Source organism: Botryllus schlosseri, chromosome 16 (assembly GCF_051294905.1).
Source record: "Botryllus schlosseri isolate E-star chromosome 16, Bs_hap1, whole genome shotgun sequence".
Lineage (NCBI taxonomy): Eukaryota > Metazoa > Chordata > Ascidiacea > Stolidobranchia > Styelidae > Botryllus > Botryllus schlosseri.
The window spans coordinates 20,587,627-20,609,163 of record NC_137251.1 but is presented as its reverse complement, the minus strand read 5'-3'; the positions used below and the strand labels follow the sequence as shown (position 1 = coordinate 20,609,163).

Here is a 21,537-nt window from a genome sequence, read left to right as displayed (position 1 = left end):
ACGTGATTGCTCAGGTGGGGTCAAAATGACCCCATCAGTTTATATGCTTCTTGTGTTACCAACTTCGCTGACCCGCTGTATAATAACCTCCTACAAGACGTTATAATGAGGAATCTTCTTCTTTTGAACCCAACTGTCTGCCTATTTCAAAGATTCCTCCTCAAGGCATGGCACCATAACACAAATGGCGAGCTGGGGTCAGACTGACCCCATCAGATCTGAAGGCTTGTGGTCATGCCTCATTGACTCCATGTGACATAAACAATGCGAAAGAGCCATGAGCAGTCGTAATCGTTCCGATTACAATGAGGAGAAAAGTACTCAGTCTGCCCGCTATACTTTCGAAGAATAGTCTGACATATGCTCAGAGGTGGTCAAAGTAGTCGCCGTCTCTGCTCAAGTAGAAGTAGAAGTGACGCCGGAATTTCTACTCAAGTAGAAGTAGGAGTTTATAGTTCACAAGTAAGTAAGTAGGTATTCTACGCATATTTTTGCCTACAAAACAGAAAACGGTCAAGTAGAAGTAGAATTAGTCCAAAAGCATAACTACCTAAAAGGTAGCGTGAGTCGGGAAAATCTACTTCGAGTAATTCAAAAGGTAGAAGTACTCCGTTGGTGACCACCTCTGCATGCTCAATCAATAGCTCATAGCGGCGAGGTATTAGCGATAATCAGCAAAGGTATTATTCTGATTGATAGTGTATAGCACCATTTAGGATTACATGGATGGCAAGAACAATCCGACCGCACATAAAAATATGGATCGCATATTTGTTCGCCTGGGATCAATTTTGATCCAACCTTAGTGATGGCGGGTTGGGGTCATAATGCATTCACTATTTGTTACTTACTTCAGAGATAGGGGCGGCTAGGTCTGTATTGAACGGTATGTGCTGCGAACCTTTGTGTGGAATCATCGCTGACCATAGCTTTGTTGAAAAACAGCCTATCGTATCATAAGCCCACGTATAGATATCATCATTCCATGACGTTCTAAATGCCGCAATCTCTGCCTAAGGAAACGTGCGATCACGCCTCGAAAGCTGCTGAATAGGGCAAACGGACTGGTGGTGATTAGACTACCAGACAAGCCGAGACAACTAAATTAATAAGGCTATAGCTGATAGGGAATTAGGACAAGCGTAATAATTCGGCATCCCTGTCTAGCTCAACTTAACGGAAGAATTTGAGTCAGAATACAGTGTAACTGGAGAATAGCTCTAAAGTAGAAGCTGTATTCTTGTATTTCATTTATTATATACACGGATTTATTATACCGATACACAAAATTTATGTTAAGTTCCAGAAAGTAAAAGACATTGTATTGTGATTGAATCGCTAAGTGTGCCCCTGAAAAAACATCTCGGGGACTACGGATAGTTCATTTACTCGAATACAAGGCTGCGCAATTCCCACCTTATATACAAAAATGATTTTTCGAATAAGCATAGAAACTGTATTGTCTACGTCTGTTGTCTGTTGTGTTGAGTTTATATTAAATCACAGGGTATAAATGCAATTGAGGACGCACGCTGTAGTGAATGATTTGTTTTAACGCCACAATCATTTATGAGGGTAATGTGGTCCAATTGCAATAGCCCTTACACCCGAAAAGTCGTCACAAGAAGGAGAAGATAGTATCAAAAGGCGGGTAACGTTCCCAGACCCCCTGCCCCGTGAAAAATCACCCTATTTTCATTATGAAATGTTTTTGCTAATCTATTAATTATATTTGAGTTTTAAATTTACTTACATTTCTTCCCTTTTTATTTGGTCCTCGCTACAGTCGGCTCCGCGAGTTTGGAGATATAACTACGAGACTCTTTAAAGTATTTTAAATTGCTGCTTATATATTACATGTATATATATTATTATTTTTTGTGAAATTTCGATCGTGACGAACACAGGACACCTTGAGAATCTCAGATGGATATGAAATTTATTATTATTGATTATATCTAAACCGCAAATTGATCTGTAAATAGTAATGTATATTTATGTGGAAGGCATACTCCCATCCCTGTCTCTCGGCACCCCCCTCACTCTATGGATATAAATGACACCGCTTGGCACTTACCGAATGGTAGGAGGTGTCTTCTTTTGAGTGTCTGATGGTTAATATTAATGGGGAAAAATTCAGCCTATCAGGTGCTCACGTGATGGAGCTAGGTAGATAAATAATGAGCACGACTCTCGGCACTTCCTATCCAGTATGACACTTTGGTTAACTATGGGAAAACCTCGCCTCCCATTCGACACGTTGTTAGTATGATGGAAGGAATGTGACCGCTGACAATTCCTGTAAAAGAAAGGGGGGAAGGCTGGGGTGGAGAGATATATTAAATTGTGTATATACGCGTGTTGTATAGTATAATACCCACTACGAAAAAAATCCTAAAAATAGAAACCTATTGTGAAAAAAATTACAAAAATGAATAAATTCTGAATGATGTAAAGATAATATAAAAAATTACGAAAGCGAAAACCAAAGATAAAAGTTATACGGAGTACAAAATCATTTAAAAAAAAATTTATAAAACAATAAAAAAAGCCTTGGTGGGGGGCAATAGATCTCCGGTGCTTTCACTGGGTTGCTTCATTTTGAACGCTATCAGTGGCTGTTTATTTATTCAGTCAGTGTTGCGCTCAACTGTAAGCTGCCGGAAACTGTCACCGCGCGTGATACATGCAGCCGGTCGACCGCAACAGCGCTGCTATATGAGTTCTATAATGCGAGAACCCAACTTGCAGTACGTGAAAAATATCATAGTAGTTGGACTGGTCCTAGGCTTCGAAGACTCGGAAAAATGTCCAATGAAGCGATAGTGGTCGATTTAAACATTTCTATATGCGCATATTTAAGGTTTATTGCATCAATATGAAACGCTAAAATATTAGTATGTGCCTGGGCTTGCGTTGCAAAGAACCCGAGACGGAGCACCTAATATCGAAACCACAAAAAGAGGACTTTATCGATCACAGACTAAAGTCGTTGAAATTTCTTATGACAACACACTCGTTAACAGATCATCTTTACGATATATTTGTTAATGATTCCAGTCTACGATTTCGCTACTGGGAAAGAAAGAGCGGCTTCCAAACGTGCGACAGTGATTGGACTGGTAAACAGCTCGATGAAAACGAGTGGGAAGGTACTTACGCAGGGAGCCTTCATCCTGAAGGACCTCTTCAAATGGCGTTCGCAGATATCTGTGTAAACTGGGTAAAAGCCATGAAAATGGCGAACCCCGAGTGGGTAGAGATACTAAGTGATGAAAAGACTGAACGTAATCTCGTAAAATGGGTGATCTTCCCCGAAGTCCAGATTTACGCGTACGCGGAAACGCGTTCACTGTCGCTAGAGGAAGCTGATTGTCACTATATGGCACTGAAAGTATCGGAATAAAGCTTTTCGATTCGTAAAAATTTATCAAGTGCAAGAATTACGATAGTTAACAGACCCCAGTATTTATCATGATAACGGAGATTGTTTGAATTCATAAGAATTGCGAATTTTAAAATATGAAAATAGATTTAAAAGGCTGGATAAGATCGGTACCTCGGTGGTAGACCCTGGAGAAGACCGACTAACTTTCCAAAACGATTAGGGCTACGTGCAATAGAGATAGGTACCTCGGTGGTAGACCCTGGAGAAGACCTACACAATTTCCAAAACGATTAGGACTATACTAAATAAAATAGATAGGTACCTCGGTGGTAGACCCTGGAGAAGACCTACACAATTTCCAAAACGATTAGGACTATACTAAATAAAATAGATCGGTACCTCGGTGGTAGACCTTGGAGGAGGCCGACATAGATTCCAAAAGTTTAGGGCTACTATTGTACCATAGGTCGGTACCTCGGTGGAAGACCCTGGTGAAGACCGACAGATATTCTAAAACGTTTAAGGTGCTACCATAGCGATTTACAACGTAGCTACGTTGTAAATTGCTATGGCACTACATAGGATGAATAAAAATGAATATTATAACCAGAAATAATAGGCCTATAACATTAGAAATACCTCAGGCCAGTACTGCTAATATAAAGACCTTAGAAAAGTAACCCATGGTTGAACTTGTCCACACATTCGTTTTTCGAAACTGATGTGTCGATGATTGAGTATGACATTAGAATAAGACCCGCCTTGTTGGCACATTCGTTTCTCGAAATGGATGTGTCTGACAAGTGCACTTATGGCACCATGATCAGTACGTGCATGCAAATTATTGTATTTTGGCAACGTTACGATAGCAAATGACGCAATATTCCGACATGTGTGTATTTAATGTCCTCCCTGTGCGCATCGAATGTATCTACGACTAGTATGACAAGAAGAGCGTCTCGAAAACGTGCCCAAGATTCGTTGCCCTGCTCACAAGGAGGCCATAATAAGACTGACTGAAGTGGTGAGAGGGCATGAGAGTATCGATATGAACTGGACATTCTGTTGGCATTAATGAACGGCTTGGCGGTACCAACTCTAAAATTACTATTCGACAGTCCCGAAAAACTGCTCCCCTCGATAGAATCTAGGGCTTAATGAAGTCAAATGAACGAGATGAGAAGAAATCCGGCACTGTCAATCACTGCTCAGCAAGGACCAGTGAACCAAAGGTTGGAACGTGCCAAACACTGCCCGCAAGAAGTCGCGTTGAAGACAGCGGAGAAAAGAGGCGATCAAGACGGCTGCAAAATCAAGAAGAGATACGCAGAAGAATCGTTTCATCAGCAAGGGGGTTGAAGAAATCGGGTTCGAAATAGATGCACAAGACAGAGTACCCAAGCGTACGGTTGCCAAATATGTCCTGAACATACGATGATGGAGGTTGAAGAGGATGCGTTTGACGAACAACGACACGAATCAATCTGCGGCATGATGACGAGACGCGTGAGTCATAACAGGACATTGATATTTTCATGTGAGGGTTACTTTGATGTATTATTGTATGGTGACGCCATTTTGTTCAAGCGCTGCCTTTACTGTATCTTTGATCAATAACATCAGGTTGCTTTAAAATGGCGCTAACATTTTATGTCGTAGATATGTGTATGGGTTAGTGAAGATTTAGTATGTGAATAACTGGTTGTTACTACAGCAATATGGTAGCGAGTACTCTGCCTGTAGGCTTTAATTAGGCGTTATACACCGACCACGCCCTATATTAGTGTCGGGACCCTTCACCCTAACGGGATAGAAGCTTAGGATTAGAAATGGTTAGGGATTTCTTCAGAAAACCCGTAAAAGGGACCCTGGGTATCTAACAGTGTTCGAATAAGCAACACCTTGTTAAGGGTAGTATCATCAAGTGCACTTTAATTGGCATATGGCCATGTTAATCGGGTCAACGATACAAAGTCCTTAATGTTGGAACCTCCCGGAGTTATGCGTTATAACTAGCTACGCACCCTTAGACTAAGCTAGGAACCTCTACCTTATTGGAGCATGTGTAGAGTTAAAGATTCGTGGTAAATCAGATCGATTGTCTGTGAGACACGGTACATACGAATGAATAAAAAGCTTATACATACCGATACAAAGGAACGCAGAGATATAACAGATAGTGATTAAAACATTGGATCGTGCATGACTATTGTGAATTGAATGGTGTATCATGTAGCGATATGTCATGAATGAACTTTACGGCAGGAAAGGCCGTCACATTCATTAGATGTGTAAACTAACCTCGGAGCTGCTTTACGGCAGGACAGGCCGTCACATGCATTATATGTGTAAACAAACCTATGAGATTTTACGGCAGGAAAGGCCGTCACATTAATTATGTGTTAACAAACCCTGAAAGATACCACTTCGGCAGGAAAGGCCGTCGCATAGTTTGTATGCGAAAACAAACCTTGGAGTATTTAAAATACATTTAATCGTGCATGAATATGAATAGGTTTAAGCTTTATCTTGTGTTATAATTGATGGATATTCTATGTGCCAATTTAACCGAGTTTTGCTTAGATACCTCATTCTGTCTGCATGATATTTATTGGAGTATTTGGTTGTATTAAGGCTTAATTACACGTTATATAAGACTAGTTTAGAACTCTGGACCTAAGGGTCATTGTCTGATACTGAAAGGTACCACTACTGCAACTACTGCTGCTTCAATCAACATCCACGGACGTCGTCTGGACAATACAGCGCAATAGAAGGTCAACTCCTCACCGCGAAATAATCCGAACCAAGTGTAGACGACTCGCATAACAATCGTTATCGGAGCTGCACTATAAAGACATTACTGGAGCCATCGGCGAGATTTTTCCGGTGAAAAAACAGTGACCTATTAATGTGCGCGAAGACGACCCTCGTGAGAATCGTGCTCGGAGTGACAGTAATCACTTCTGCTATATCTCTGCTAATAACGTTGGCGTCGGTCTACGTACACCTCGTGCCGGTATTCTTTCCTACTACAAACCCTGAAGGTCTCTCTAACGACGTCACTACAACGGCCGAAGCACTTACTGTCCCACGTAACGGATTTGCTGTGGCAATCGCCAACGAGACCGACCCAGTTATCTTCGGAAGGTATTCCGCACCTACAACGCAAGGGCGAGTGATCGAAAACAACAAAACCGCGACCGTGGGTAATCTACTTCGTAACGGTACTTCCCCTAGCCAATAAAAGGTACGGGACCAAAATACAGACAAACAAAAGTTACATAAACTATGCGAAAAATGCTAAAATTATTTAAAAAGAAGAATAAGTCGTCAAAGGCGGCAGGCGAGCTCGAGCAGGGCATCAAGCTACTGAAAGCCACGCAAAAACGCCACGAAGGCGTCAGACAACAAGAAAGACAGTTGGCAAAAGACGTGGCTGATCAAACGAAGGTACTAAAAGAAGTCAAATCAACTCTGCCCGAGACAATGAAGGGGCTGGAAAAAGCCAAGAAAGAAGTCAGGCGAGCTCAAGCCGACCTCAAAGCAGTATGCGATGCAACTTCGAAGGTTAGCGGGAAAGTCTCCACTGAAGTCCTCAGTGAGATTCTGAAATCGGAATTTGAACTGGGCAAAGCCCATGCCCAAGTGGTTGAAAGTAAACCACCACCACCTTCTCCCCTGTCCGTAATGGCTACAGCACCTCCCCCGGCGTATGATCCGCCCGTTGGGAAATCGTCCAGGGCAACAGCGCCACTGCCCACGTTTACAGTCCAAAAGGGCCTGGATTGCCATACCGTAACGACAGTCTACCCTACGTTGCCAGGTTCCAAGCCGAAGTCGCCATCAGATTCTCATCCAAAAACGACTCCATGCTTTCCAGTTTGGAATGGGACACGCCCCGAAAGACGAAGGGGGAGCCTAGTCGATACACCCAGTCTATTTCAGCTGAGTGGAACCGGAACAGACACTGGACCAGATTCAGACGAGGACTATGCACACGCTCGAGAACGGCTCGGCGCATGGCTCGACGATCAACGAGCAGCCGAAGGAACCCGGACCAGGACACAAGGTGCGGCCAGCACTCCAACAAGGCGCGTTACCTTTCAGGAAGGGAGAACGAACTACCGACAAGGCGAAAGCGAAGAGCCTGAAGACTCGGGGGAAGATACTGACGCCCAATTGGACAGATTGGGTAGACAAATAGCGGAGGCACGGGAGGCCATTCGGGAAACCACGCGGACGCTTCAACGGGACTCTGGTCGGCCCAACCCAAGCGAACCCGCAGAGGATATTTCGGACATCGCTGAATACCTCAGATTACCTCGATACACATCTACCCCAAGAGAAAGCGAAGGTAGATCGAGACTTCCGCGAGAACAACCACGGAATGATGCCGTAAACCCGGTGTTGACTACGCCCGAAAGGTTCCAGTCCGAAAAGGAGATGCTACAGCTAATGATGGACCCTGGGGACATGCCACTTCTAAAGTGGATGGCTAATACGATGAGGCGTATACGACACGGTGAGGGCGGCACTGATACTGATATCATCCTGGCTAATGCCATGCAGAAGAAGTTGAGAAGTGCGGGTCGCCTCAAACAAGCTAATCAGCTAGGGAATTTCTTCAACACCAACTCGGGAAATGCAAAATGGGTTTCGGTCATGAAATCATTGTCGCTATCCAACCCGCAAGGCTTGGTTAACAATGAAAAAGTCATCAACGACTTCCGGAGGAATTATCAGTGGGAAGACGAACCTCTTCCGCTGTTGAATAGCGCCCTAAAGCAACTAGAGATAGATATGGAGGCGGAAATCAACGAGAATCCGGATGGGCTGCGACTTTTCCGCAACCTAAGACAACGATTACCAGAAGCACTTAGACTGCTGATGCGGGGATGGGATAGCAGGTCCTGGCAAGAGGTGGCAGAGGATTTGCAGCTGTACTGGAATTCTGAGTTCTTGGATGAACAAGAGGTACGACCCACCACTCGGGAGGCCAGAAAGACGCGTGAAGCAATGTCGCCCCTACCGCCTGTACACATATATAATGTTCAGCCTGCAGGACCCATGATGCACAGTTACCCTACTCACGGGGGTGGAGATGAACGAATAAACACCCCTCCTCCACCGACTACACCACCACTTCCGATGGTGCAACCACCCTCACCCCAACAACCTCTGCACATGATCGGGGGGACACCACCCAGACCGACGGGGAATATGTCGCCACGGCAGCCCGTCGGCGTCGGGCAAGCTTCGCAGCCACGACGTGGCCCTCCTCGCGGCGCAAAGACCAACCGTTTTCCTACCAATGTAATGAGTGGAAATGGATTTGGCAGACAGGGCCCGGCTACCAGGGCCAAACCTTCCCGAACACAAAATGGGCGCAACGCATCGAATGGACCGAGCGTTCCACCAGCACGGAACTCCAGATCTCCTCAAACAAGTCAGGGGCCAAGTACTTCGAACCGGAGACCTCGGGTGATGAATACGCAGGACTCTGGAATCGGCGGGGACAGCCAGGAAATCACGCCGTCTAGCAGTCAGGAAGCCCTCCGCATCGCGGAGAGCCAAGGTGAGAGGTATAATTTTCTTGGGAACCCCAACATTTTCGCCCCTCTAGGCTTGTATCTGAACCCCCCTCAGGGGCAGTCCTTATCCGTATGTTATTATTGTAAGGCCCCGGGACACCAATCCCGTAATTGCGTGGCAAAATTCGTGCTTTGGCTAAATGAGGAGGTGATTGCCAAGGATGATACCTTAGGTTGGGTAGTTCGCAAACGAATACGACCGGTACCCCCACGCGTTAAGGAGTCCACAAAACGCAACTGGGAGCCTTTCCTTGCAAGGAATAACATATTGACGGTCCCGGACCTCGACCGATACCTTGCCACCCAAGGTTCTCCCTCTCTGACACAGAGAACTGCCTTGTGCGAGGCCTATTATGACTCTAGGCCAAAAAATAGAGATAGAACCCACTGGCATGATAGGGATCAGTGGGGTCCTCAGGGCCCACCTGAACAACCGAACCAGGGCAATAGCCAAGTGGCCTGGACGGAACCGCTATATCGCCGTCCTCCACGTCGCTATGACGCCTCGCATTGGACGGATGAGGAACTAGAACAAGGCTTGAGACTCTCAAAAAACGACTGGGGGTGCTGATTGATCCGGTAAATCAGCTCCCAGATAACTTATTACCCCAACACGCAAAAACTGTACATAATGCTTCTCTACCCCTATTTACATTTCTTGATACACCGGATAACCCACTACAGCCAGACTTTACGGAATTATTCGGCGGTCGGCTCTTGTATTTGGTTGACACCACAACGGAAACTAAATTCTTGGCCGACACGGGAAGCATCCCCAATTTAATAATGAAAAGTGTTGTTAAGACCAAATACCCACGAAGCTGGGAGGAGCGACAACCCCTAGACATGAAATTACGCGGCATAGGGGGCTCTTCCCACGTTGACTCCTTGGTAATAATTGATTTCGATGGACTACCGGTTCCATTTGCAACCGGGAAAGGAGTCCCTCTCAATATTATTGGGTTAAAATGGATTGATCAGGTACAACAATTACCGAACATAACGACTGAATTCAAAACTCCGTCTAATGCAAACGAAGAGTTGTCTTTAGTAACACTACATGACGAGATCTCGTGCGATCGACGGGATGGAACCAGAGTCGGAAACAGTCCTTGCAACGCTGCTACCGACGATGGGTTGATGGAAGCTGCAAATCAGATAAGCGTCGAGTCGGCGCGCCGGTCATTATTGCCGGCCGTCGCCGCTGACGCAAGTGTCGAGATGGCAATCGCCACTGGCGCGGACGACGGGTTGGTAAATACCACTAACGTCGAGAGAAACCTACGGGAAACCCCTAGTGTCGAGACAGGAATCCCTGCTGGCACTATTAATGAAGACGTCGAGCGCGGAATCCCGGCTGACGTAAATAAGGACCTGCACGAGAAAACTGGTCCTGAAAGCTCTCGTGGATGCACTTGCCCGAATAACTGTAATAATTCGGCCCAAAGATGCAGGACGACAGCCACAGTTATGAGTAACTTCCCAAAAGGTTCAAACGAAGCAGCTATTGTCGGTCAACCGGACGTAGGTCCAGGCGCGTCCGACAAGGAGTCTGGGGATTTTAAGATGCACGTCTCCCCAGAAACAGGGCCCCCGGCGGAGATTGAGTCCGTCGGCGTGACGGTAGGTGTGGGCACGCACCGAGTTCAGAGGTCAGATTGGATAGGTAGGGAATCCCCGCTGACAACGAAGAACCTCGCCCCCTCTCCACCAACACCAAAACCCCGTTTTTCACGTGATTCGCATCGGCCGATAATTGGCCCTGTTACCACGTACACCTTACAACAAGGTACCAGTCTTAGCGTTAAGACGGATCTCGAAAGTCTCTGTGCACAATCGGTAGCACTAGCGAAACTTCCATACAAACCTCCTGATCTAACGACCCCGGAAAATACCATCATTGCCGACGAAGTTTGGAAAGCCGTCTATGAGCCTTTCGCAGCTGAACTAGAGGACCTGCGTGGCCACTTACGAGCCCCTCAAGCCATGAAGTATAAGTGTGACATAGAACTCAGGGATCCCTCGACTAAGCCTTTTGTTTCTGGACCTTATAATCTGAAAGGGGAGGGCCAGGCGAAGGCGTTAAAAGAAGCAGTGGACAACTTCTTGGACCTGGGAATAATTGAGCAAGGATTTGCCGAATGGAAACTGGCCATCTTTGTCGTCCCACAAAAAATGAATGAAAGACAGAAGCAGGAGGACGGGTGGAAGCAATCATGGAGAGTCGTACAGAATCTCCAGCCCCTGAACGCTGCTATAAAGTCAATCGAAGTCCCTCCACCCTTAGTACCAGATGTAAAACAACTCGCCCAGGGAAGAGAAGTGCTCTCCCTGCTGGATTTGAAGAAAGCCTATTTCCACATGGATATCACGGAAAGATCCAAGCAATATGTGGGAATAGCCATCAAAGGAATGCACGTAAGATGGCGCAAGATTGTGATGGGATTGAAGACCGCAGTTGCCCTTTGGAGCGCTAACATGCAAGAATGCGCGGTGAAACCCATCACGGAAAAGTATCGCCAACGCATGAAGCAAAATGGCCGATCGGATGAGGAGAATGCGACGCCTATGGAGGCCTACATAGACGACATTTTCCTTAGCACAAAAACGGTAGACGACCATTTGCTTCTCCTACGGTTGGTATTTGAACAGCTTGCTAAAATGAAATTGACGCTCAGCATCAATAAATGCTTTATTGGAAAACGGAGGGCAAATCTCCTAGGAGCGACCTTGACGGGAAAAGAAATCGAGGTCCAGCCTGAGAGAATAAGGGCTCTGCGGGAGCTTTCGCCACCCCGAAATATATACGAATTACGAGGATGGATTGGCGCTCTGCGCTACATCTCGGAGCACATCCCAGAGTTAAGCTTGAAGTTGGCAAAATTTGATGCGCTAACGGGAAAAGTCCCAGCGACTCGAGGTAAAATGACACCGGTGCTTTGGACCGAAGAATTATTGCAGGACTACAAAACAGCTCAAGCTGCACTCGACAGTGCCAAGGTACTGTATCATCTGGATCCAGGACTTCCCATTTTTGTGGAAACTGACGCATCAGATGTAGGGTTTGGCTCCGTAATTTTTCAAACGGATGTGGGGGAAAAACCCCCTTTCAAAGAGGTGTATCCGATCGCTTACTACAGTCAAAAGTGGGTAACTCCGACGGCGAAAGCCTATGACCCATGCACCAAAGAGCTTAAAGCCCTGAAGGATTCAGTGGAGAAATGGCAGTCGATGCTGCGCGCCTTACCCTTCACTATAATTACTGACAACATGGGAGTTTTTGGACTCCTGAAAAGAATGACAGATGAGGCAAAAAACCCGAGCCCAAAGCCATTGATTCAAAGGTGGCTAAATCATCTCTCCGGATTCCAGATAAAAGAGGTAATCCATTTGAGCACGTTCCAAGTGTTTACTTCAGATGGATTGTCCCGATCCTATTGGATGGAAATGGCTGCTAGAGATGATGACCCTCATGTCTGGGCCACCCTCCCGGGACACAAAGAATTTCAACAAGAGAAAATACAGCGAACCCTGATGTTCCACTGTCGGCACGAGTATTGCGCAAACTCTGTCGATGGATACCACCCCTGGGAAGAAGTTCGCGGAATAATCAAAGACAAGTTGCGACAAGACCTCGGGATAACTGAAATTGAGGATATCATGGCCAATTGCGACAGGGCAGTGATGTCCGGTGAAGGCCTGGCTGCAGCGCACGGGCACACCAAAGGGATGCCACCCCCATACGAAGAGTACCTAGGCGATGACATGCTGTATCACACAACGACGGACGAAGGTGCCCGTCAAATCATTGATACCCAACTACACAGAATGAACCGACGGTTCATCCATTTGAGTAAGATTAACACAACAAAGGCACGTGGGCGTAGAACGGTTCTGAGAATGAGGGCGAACGACCTCAGAAGGATAGGTCTACGACTCTTACAGTCGCATAATCACGAGGTAATACTGTGCGAAGGGCCAATACCGTCAGGGTATATACTGATGGAGAACCTGGCCTAGGATGCAGGGTGACGCTGCCGTCGAGATTTAACTGCTGGGGAGTGATCGATCGTTAAAGGAACTTGTACTTTTTTATTTACTTTTCAGACTCCTTCGTCGAGGATTACAATGTGCTGCGATTGGTGGAAATGGGAGCCTTACCCCATACACGCGATTGCATCCCTTTTTTAAGAAGCCGGGGTCTACTGAGAAAACAAATGATTTGCAGAGAATGCTCAAGATGGATGAAGGAAGAACGGACTACCGAGAGAATTTCGGACGGATGGAGATGGAGGTGCTCATCTTGTAGGACCACTGCTACTATCCGCAAGTACTCATTTTTTTCAAAGAGCAAACTTGGATTGCCCCAGCTGCTAGTATTAAGTTATTTTTGGGCCCAAGACTCTCTACAAATTCAAATGGCCCATGAGGCCGAGATCAGCGCACGTACGACGGTAGAATGGTCTGGACAACTGCGCAAGATGTGCTCTGCTTACATACAAAGACGTAAACGGAAATTAGGCGGGGTTGGCCGAACTGTAATCCTGGACGAAACCCACTTGGCCAAGCGGAAACGGGCAGCTGGTAGCGGTCAACAAGCAGTGAAGGCTGTCTGGGCTTTCGGTGGCCTGGACCGAGGTACCGGTGACATGTTTGTGGAGATCACATCTGACCGAACAGCGGACGTTCTGAAAAGACTTATAATTAAGAATGTAGCCAGAGGTTCAACCATTCTGACAGATGGCTATCCATCGTATAAGGGCATTGAAAGTTGGGGGCAGGGCTATAAACATGGATCAGTTGACCACGCCACCACGTTTAAATCTGCCCAGGGCGTTCATACCAATGATTTAGAGGCTTGCTGGAGCTCGCTGAAATATCATTTACACAGATCGAGGGGTCTAGCACGTCATTTACTAGCCGATTATGTGGGGGAGTGGCTTTGGAAGAGAAGATACCCCCGTAAAAAAAGGTTTGGGGCTCTGTTGAAAACGATATCTCTGGACCCGCGGTATAATAATGACGACCCTAGTGATCAGATTCCTGACACACAAGGTAATCCTCAGTAAAGCCCAGTGAAGCCTTTCGCAATAAAGAAAGGAAGTTAGCCACAAACCGGACAATGTATGTTTCTATTTTTGCAGACAATAATTAAATCATATTCAATATAAAATAGTAAGCCTATGCATTGGGGACCGACGCCTATACCACCTCAATGGACTACGCTATTTATATTCTGCCTGTCATTATTGGTTTCAGTTGCACATCTGATTGCTTGTTGTCTGAGGCGGCGGACTTCGTGCCAAGATCCGGAGATACTGTAGCAAACAGGGCCCGAACCTTTACTCAGGGTACCCTGGGTGAATTCAACGGCTCACTACCTGACGACTGGGTTCGGCTGAATGATACGCAATGGGAAACCTACGACCTAATGAGCGCTTTCAATAAGACAGGGAATCGTCACGTGTACAGGCGACCAACACTCTTTCATAGTGAATCTTTCGGTTACGTGGTGGCCGAACGGGTGTCATTGCAGCAAATGGCGTTCCCGCGAGGGCGATATTGGTCGAATGTACGGGATTTTGAACGAACCTGCCTATGCCAACGAAAACTAAGCGAAATTTCGCCGAACCTAACCTTTGCCGTTCTTGACCAAGAAACTGTGTTCGTACGCCCAATAGGGCATGGGGTCAGGATACGGTGGTTTTGGGACGAGACCTGGGAAACGTCTAGGCAGAAATGGAAGGCTGGGGCTGAAGTGGACGAGTGGTCTCATGTGAACGATACCTTAATGGCAATGACCAAATTCAAGTTGATCATGTTACGAGCATTCGCGGGGTTCTCAGCGGTGAGATCGACTTGCAGGACAGAGCGCATGACAAAAGATACCTGGAACTGGACTCGGGTTGATCGATGGAATAAATATAACGCCAGTAGCTCGAGCATTGCGCATTGTTGGCCGAGTAACGTGCTTTGGGCCGGAACATATTCAATAACCTACGACTGGAAGACTCGCACGTCAGACAAACGCCTGGTGTCGTCAAGGCCAGGTTCACGCGGCACCTGTGTTTTTTGTGATATCACAGGGATAATTTCTGCTTTAGAACCGAGCCAAGCAGACATAATAATACAAGAAATAGATACCATTCGTGCGGAATCCGCATGGGAACGTAAGTGGCATCCTATGCAGAACTGCCGAGCTACGTCAGGACTGATCACCCAGGAAAACTATGAACACCGTTGGCAGGTCGTCCATCACTCACCAACCTTATCCGGTAAGGGCCTACGCAACATCGCGCATCCTCCATCGTGTAATCTTTGGCCGACTCAGAACAAGAGTAAGTGGGGGGACTTGCCCACCACGAATTTTCCTCGAAGGATTAGATGGATACAGGCGTCCTTACCGAACTGGAAGGGTCAAGATGACCAAGGGCTTGGTTGGGATAATTTGTTCGACGGACCTGCCGAAAGACCAGTCGCACCCTACGACATACTGCCTGTTTGGCGAAAGCACCCCTCTTTGGTTGCAGATGATCCTAGGTGTCAGAAACGGGTAAGTGGTAGCGACTGTCAGGATCCGGTCGGGGGGCCTCAGTTGAAGGCGGCCTTTTGGGATCAGGTACACTTCGACCCTGAGCATAACCGACCCCGTTTTCCGGGAGGTCCTATAGAAATAAAAGGAGATATCGCGCGCAATAATAGGAGGATTGGGAGGAAACGTAGACGTAAACGATTCCTCTTCGGCCTACTGGCACTAATCTTTGCCGTTGTGTCAGTCGTCGCTGTTGTCGCAACTGTATCCTCCCAACTGCATAAAGAAACAGAGAACCTGAGTAATCAAATCAACGATAGAATGATCCAGGCTACGGAAAGATCAGTCGAGCTGGGAAGAAAGATAAACGAACTCTCTCGAATTCAAACGGCGCAGCAACAAAAGCTGGACCGATTGGTTGAAGACATGGAGGTGAGGGCATCACTGACGGACAGACGACTGGTGTGGATGCAAAAGATGATGGAGAAAAACCGACAAATGATATTGCGGCAGGCTACCATCACCCTCGCTCAGTTTCAAAGTTTCACAGAGGTGAGCGACGCTGAACTTGCCGTCGACCGCTTGGTCATGAAAGAATTGGCTAATTTGACTGGAAAGTCCATATTCGATTCGAGTAAGGTCTATCTTACACAGATTCGGAAAGGGACATTGCGGGTGCAGGAGCATGCTCAGCAGTTATCTGCCTATAAAGATACGTATGTGAATGAGACAAACGACATCAGTGGTAAACTCCGAGCCAACAGGCTTCGTCTGAACCAGGCTCAAGAAGAAGTGGATCTCAGTATACAGGTATGGAAGGAAGACCTGAACCGAAGTGTGTTCGTAAATATCTCCGATTGGCGCTACGAGAATGTGTCAGTAGCCCCCTTCGAGTTTGCTGGGGGGGGGGAAGAATTTATGAAGAACTTTGGCAAAACGATAGAAGAGATGGCGAACGGTGCCGGAAGTCTGATAGAATCGGTCGGAAACGGTGCCGGTAACCTCCTACAAAAGGGACTCGGGGCAATTGGAGGTCTATTTGGAAGTGGGCTGAGTGGCATTTTCTCGGGCCTCGGATCCATCCTCCTCCCCTTGGGACTTGTACTGGGTGCGGTGATTATCTTATTCTGTTGTGTCAGGTACCACAGCCTATGTTGTCCCAAGTTAAAATCTAGCGTACAAAGGCGGAACACTAACGCCCAACTTGCAATGTATATAACGTCGACACCATCTTACACCGTAAAGCCCAGGCCCATAGTGCGACGGTAACCAATCTCCGACGAAGCTCTCTTAACCCTCATGCTTAACTAAACACAACTATATGAATTACAGATTTTCACGTTAAATTAATATGCCAATAATTAACTACCTGTACAAATGGAAAGGACTACAAAGATTGCTGCTGTTAATCCTGTGGGCTTGTTTTGTGAAAACCCAAACTGGCGAAAACCTACTACCCTTATCTGCCATGACCGTGGGGTCCGTCGACGACTTTAATTTTACGGGATGGATACCTTTCGACGTCCCACCAAAGCCGCAAAGAGTTCCCTTGTCACGGCTTTTTATGTTAGGAGGGGACTGGCCTCGAAGGGACATTCAACGTCACTATCAGATACAGGTTGACGACTCGGCGTTTGGTCCGTTGAAAGCCGCACCGCAAAGTTTATACAAATTACTGGCACCCATATCATCCATAGGATCCCAAAACGCCAGGTATTGGAACGAAACCTGGGCGTATGAACGGGAGTGTGTGTGCAGAAGGACTGAGTCGTGGATATCACCGGATCTGAACCCTGCGGACTACTATACTCAAAAAATAAAGTACCGACGCAACGGCAGACTGGGAGTGATACATCTCTGGAGGTACGTAGAAACCCGAGCCTTGCATTCTCTACCCCTCGAGACATTACAACGATTAACCGTATATAAGACAATGATCATAAACTTGTTGGAGCAATATGGAACAGTGGAAGCAAATTGTCGCTATCAGTTCGGGCGTCATATAGGATGGGATATCGGACAGAATAGATTCAGCCATTGTGTTGCTCATAAAAAACGTCGAAGTAGAGTGATGTGTATAGAGTGCTACTTCATGGGGGAGCAACCGGTTGAGAATTTCTTGCCCCTAGATTTTGTAATACAGGAAGTCGATCCCGGTATTATTGGGAACCCGCCGGATAAGCGGAGAACCTTTTCTAGCAATCAATGGCCCGACAGAGCTCCTCTGCCGAAGATAAGCGAGAATCTGGTATGGCTACAAGCAAGGAACGAGACATATTCGGAACATTGGCATGTGATGTTCGACGGACGAAAAACCGATACGGCATTCCTACGCACGATGGCAAGACCCCAACCTTCAGGCATGGCAATGTATGACTCTTACCCAGTTCTTTTGCATAATAGATCGCGGTGCGGACTAAAGGAAAATAGACAAGTTTGTTCAACGGCTGTTGGAGATCTCAAAACAGCCTTACTATTCAATAGAGTATTATTCGACCCTTTCGAGGGGCAGGCCGTGTTTGCGGACCCTCGGCAAGGTGCAATGCAAATTGCTGCCCCTGAAAACCGAACGCGGACGGAAATACTTTTACCAACCATGGGTAACCAAAGTTCCTGCTTGATTTCAAAAGGGTGGGAAACGTTTATACTATCCCCGTCTCGAGGGACACCCGAAGAACATGGACGAGGAGGCATTAGAAACTGGCTATCCCGCCTTGGGGCACACTACGTGGAAGAAATAAATAAATGCCAGTCGCAACTAAAGGCCCGGATAAGAGAAGACGTAGAAACGCGGCGAGAAAGACCCGTCTCACGGGGACAACTTGAGGAGCTATCCATGAGGTATAACCTTACTCTGCGACCGACATTAATAGAACAAGCAAAATCAATGAATACGATACTTCTGAAGTATATGGCCTCACAAAAACTGATTCAGGCAGAAGTGGGGAGCGAAAAGTTATTTCAGCCTCGATGGATCTATCGGGGGACGTTTTGTGATGGTGCCCTGGTCTATACGCCATATGCCCATAGAAATAATGCGGGGGAGAGATACACCGCTCGAACGGTGATGTTAACCGCAAATGATGACCGTGGAAACCATCGCGTTAGGACCACATGGACCACCGAAGTTCCGCAAACTACTTCGATGATGGTGGGTAGTACGACCATGGAAGCTTGGGAAAATGGACATGGGGTAACACCAAGTGAGCAAGAGAAACCAGCAAACAGTCTCCCGACGCCGCATCTGACTTGGGAAGGAGTAACGACCGCCACTGAAGAGATGTCGTTATCAAGGTACCCGCCCACGCACCAGGTAATCACGAAACGGGGAAAAGAACTGACGAAACAAAGGAAATCGGTAGAGGCGAGAATAACTAGAGAAATGACTCACGAGACCACCACGCCAACGAAAATAACCGACCAAAGGTTAGAAGAGACTGATTGGCCCGGTTTTGCAGGAACTACGGTTCCCTACCAGGTTTCCTCCGATCGAGATGTAGACGGGAATACTGCACCTGAGGCGAATAGAACTGCCTATATACCGACTAGCCCTCTACCTAACTATACCGAAACAAGCAAGATTCCAAGGGATCAGGAGGACGACGTCGCACATTTGGTGACCGTTGAACGGCTAACAACAACAGTACCAAAGACTACAGCGCTGAGACACCTACCATCTCTAACTCTAGGATGGCGAATGAAAACGACGCTGGTGCAAGCTTGGCGATCGCAATCGATGGCTAAAAAAAGGGGGGAAAATGACAATGCCAAACCAACCTATTCGACTCATTGGAAGCAACAGTTGCCAACCAATCCACGTAACCTACCCGAAAGAACGACGAAAATCAGCGGTGAGGTGTCCACAACAACGCGAGTGCATCCGATTACCACTGCAGACGCGCTGCAGGACTCCAGAGATGATGACGGAACCGACATCGGAACGGACTACCAAAGCCCGGACCACAACCGTAAGGTAAGTACCGGAACAACTGCTTTGTATTCAACAGGAGACGACAAAGACGACTCGTCCCCGAGGAGTGTCGAACTGATGAATACTACCTTGGAGTCAACGATGACTGACGCGTCACCACCGCCTGGGCAGAAAAACCAAAGTTTGGGAACACCCGCTCCTGAGTATTCCCGAATATCAAGAACCACCGCGGGGAAGACAACCACAGATTTCGTTGACTACAACTATACTCGATGGCTGCACGAACTGGTGATGATGGAAGGTGGATATAAGGTAAGAGAATTATCCTTGATCGATAGGATTATTATGGAAGGTGCGAAACTGATACCTATCATGGAACCAGTGGTTGTAATATTGGTGGTAACAGGGTTGATAGCTCTGGTGATTGTGTTGTGGGTTGGTTGTATAAGATGTCGTCGGCGTAGAACCCTAAGTCATCTGAGGAACACGAGGAGGCGTAACGGAACAAGTCAATGGATGGCGATAAGGGTAATACGAAACACAGCAGAGGATAACGAGATTTGAAGGTAAGAGAATTGATTCTTGAAGTTAGGTGTAAGTTCGTTATGTAGTTAGGATAGGGGAGTATGAGATGCAATTTTATAACTTTGGGAAATTCTTAAGTAAACTTGTGATAGGCATCGGGAATATAAAAATAACCCCGGCGATGCATAGTTTGTGATTGGTTTCAAGTGAAGTATTTTACGTAATGGGCATAAACGGAAAAAACTGAAACCTCGTAACTAGAAATATGCTAAGTCATGGTAAGTTAGTTATGTAAAGAAGCATAAATGAAAGGCAGTGCATCGTTTATAATAGGTGTTAACTGTATTATTTAACGTAATGGGCGTAAACGGAAAAAAATGAAACCTCGTAACTGGAAATCTGCTGAGTCATGAAATGGAAATTCGAGAGAATTATAAAAGAAAAAGGTTGACGTGTAAAAATACTTAGTCAATAAAGTGATCACCATGAACGGGTATTGTTGGTGTATAGTGCACTAGTTCCGGATTTTTAGTCACAAGCGATACCGGTACTTGATATGAAATCGATTAAGCAAATCACATTAGGCTACTTATGAACTAAAATCAACAATAATCATATTGTGATCAACTCACAATCAATGAATATAAATATCTTTCTCTGTCGACCGACTAACTCAGATTGACTGACGACGGAGAGCGCATATCCCCGATTCCCCGTGCATTCAAAATTGCCAGAGTCCCGGATGCTGAATTACCGCCGGTCACGGTTCATTGGTGAGGATATTGGCAATAAGAATATACGTTAAAGGTTTTGGATATGCTACGGTCGTGCAGGATCTCCAAATAATCATCACAATCCATTAATAGTATTCAGATATTTTCAAATTTACTAATCCCTCTACTGACTTAACCACTTGTAAATGAAATATTAATTATTTTACCAATATTCCAAAATGTATGCGACTATGACTTTATATTGAGTGAAAAAACAACACTCGACTCGAAATTCATGTCTGATGACGTTATTAACTATAAGCCAGTATCGACTGTCATGTTTTAATTGGGCAATACGACAGTTTGCGAACAGTCATTTCTGATTTCCACCATGTCAATAATTGTTTTCCACCAAATATGGTAGACTATTGATTCCTCCCTCTTTCTACCCTCTAAATTCCTCCATATCTGGTGGAGATACGGTGGATAAATGGAGGGAAAGTATCTTTCTCCATTTTCCTACCATTTTTTCCACCTTTTAGATTTACAGTGTAGTCGACAGACCATGAATATCAAACAAACAAATCTCTCTCGCAATCATACTTCAGTCGCAATCATACTTTAGTCGCTGTTACTCCCATGCGACCCGAACGTGGTCGTTGTTGCCGACTGTCGACACATCGCAACTAACATCGCGCCAACATCAAACCAGACTGCATTGAAGTGGGACGTCCAATCGACATACATAAAAGACGAATCCCGCGACGCCTATAATTGAAATTTAAATATTCCTGCAGATTCCTGCAATAACATGGCTTCCACGAAAATGCAATTCGAAATAATTGTGGTTTTGT

General features: G+C 46.1%; 1 long non-coding RNA gene across 1 annotated transcript in view; it reads left to right on the top strand.

Moving 5' to 3' along the window:
- LOC145459406 (uncharacterized) overlaps positions 1-21,537 on the top strand; it is a 261,295-nt gene that overhangs the window by 42,309 nt on the left and 197,449 nt on the right. Inside the window, exon 2 of the long non-coding RNA XR_013921396.1 lies at positions 5,143-6,022. This is a non-coding gene — a long non-coding RNA (uncharacterized LOC145459406). The remainder of the gene's footprint in view (positions 1-5,142; positions 6,023-21,537) is intronic.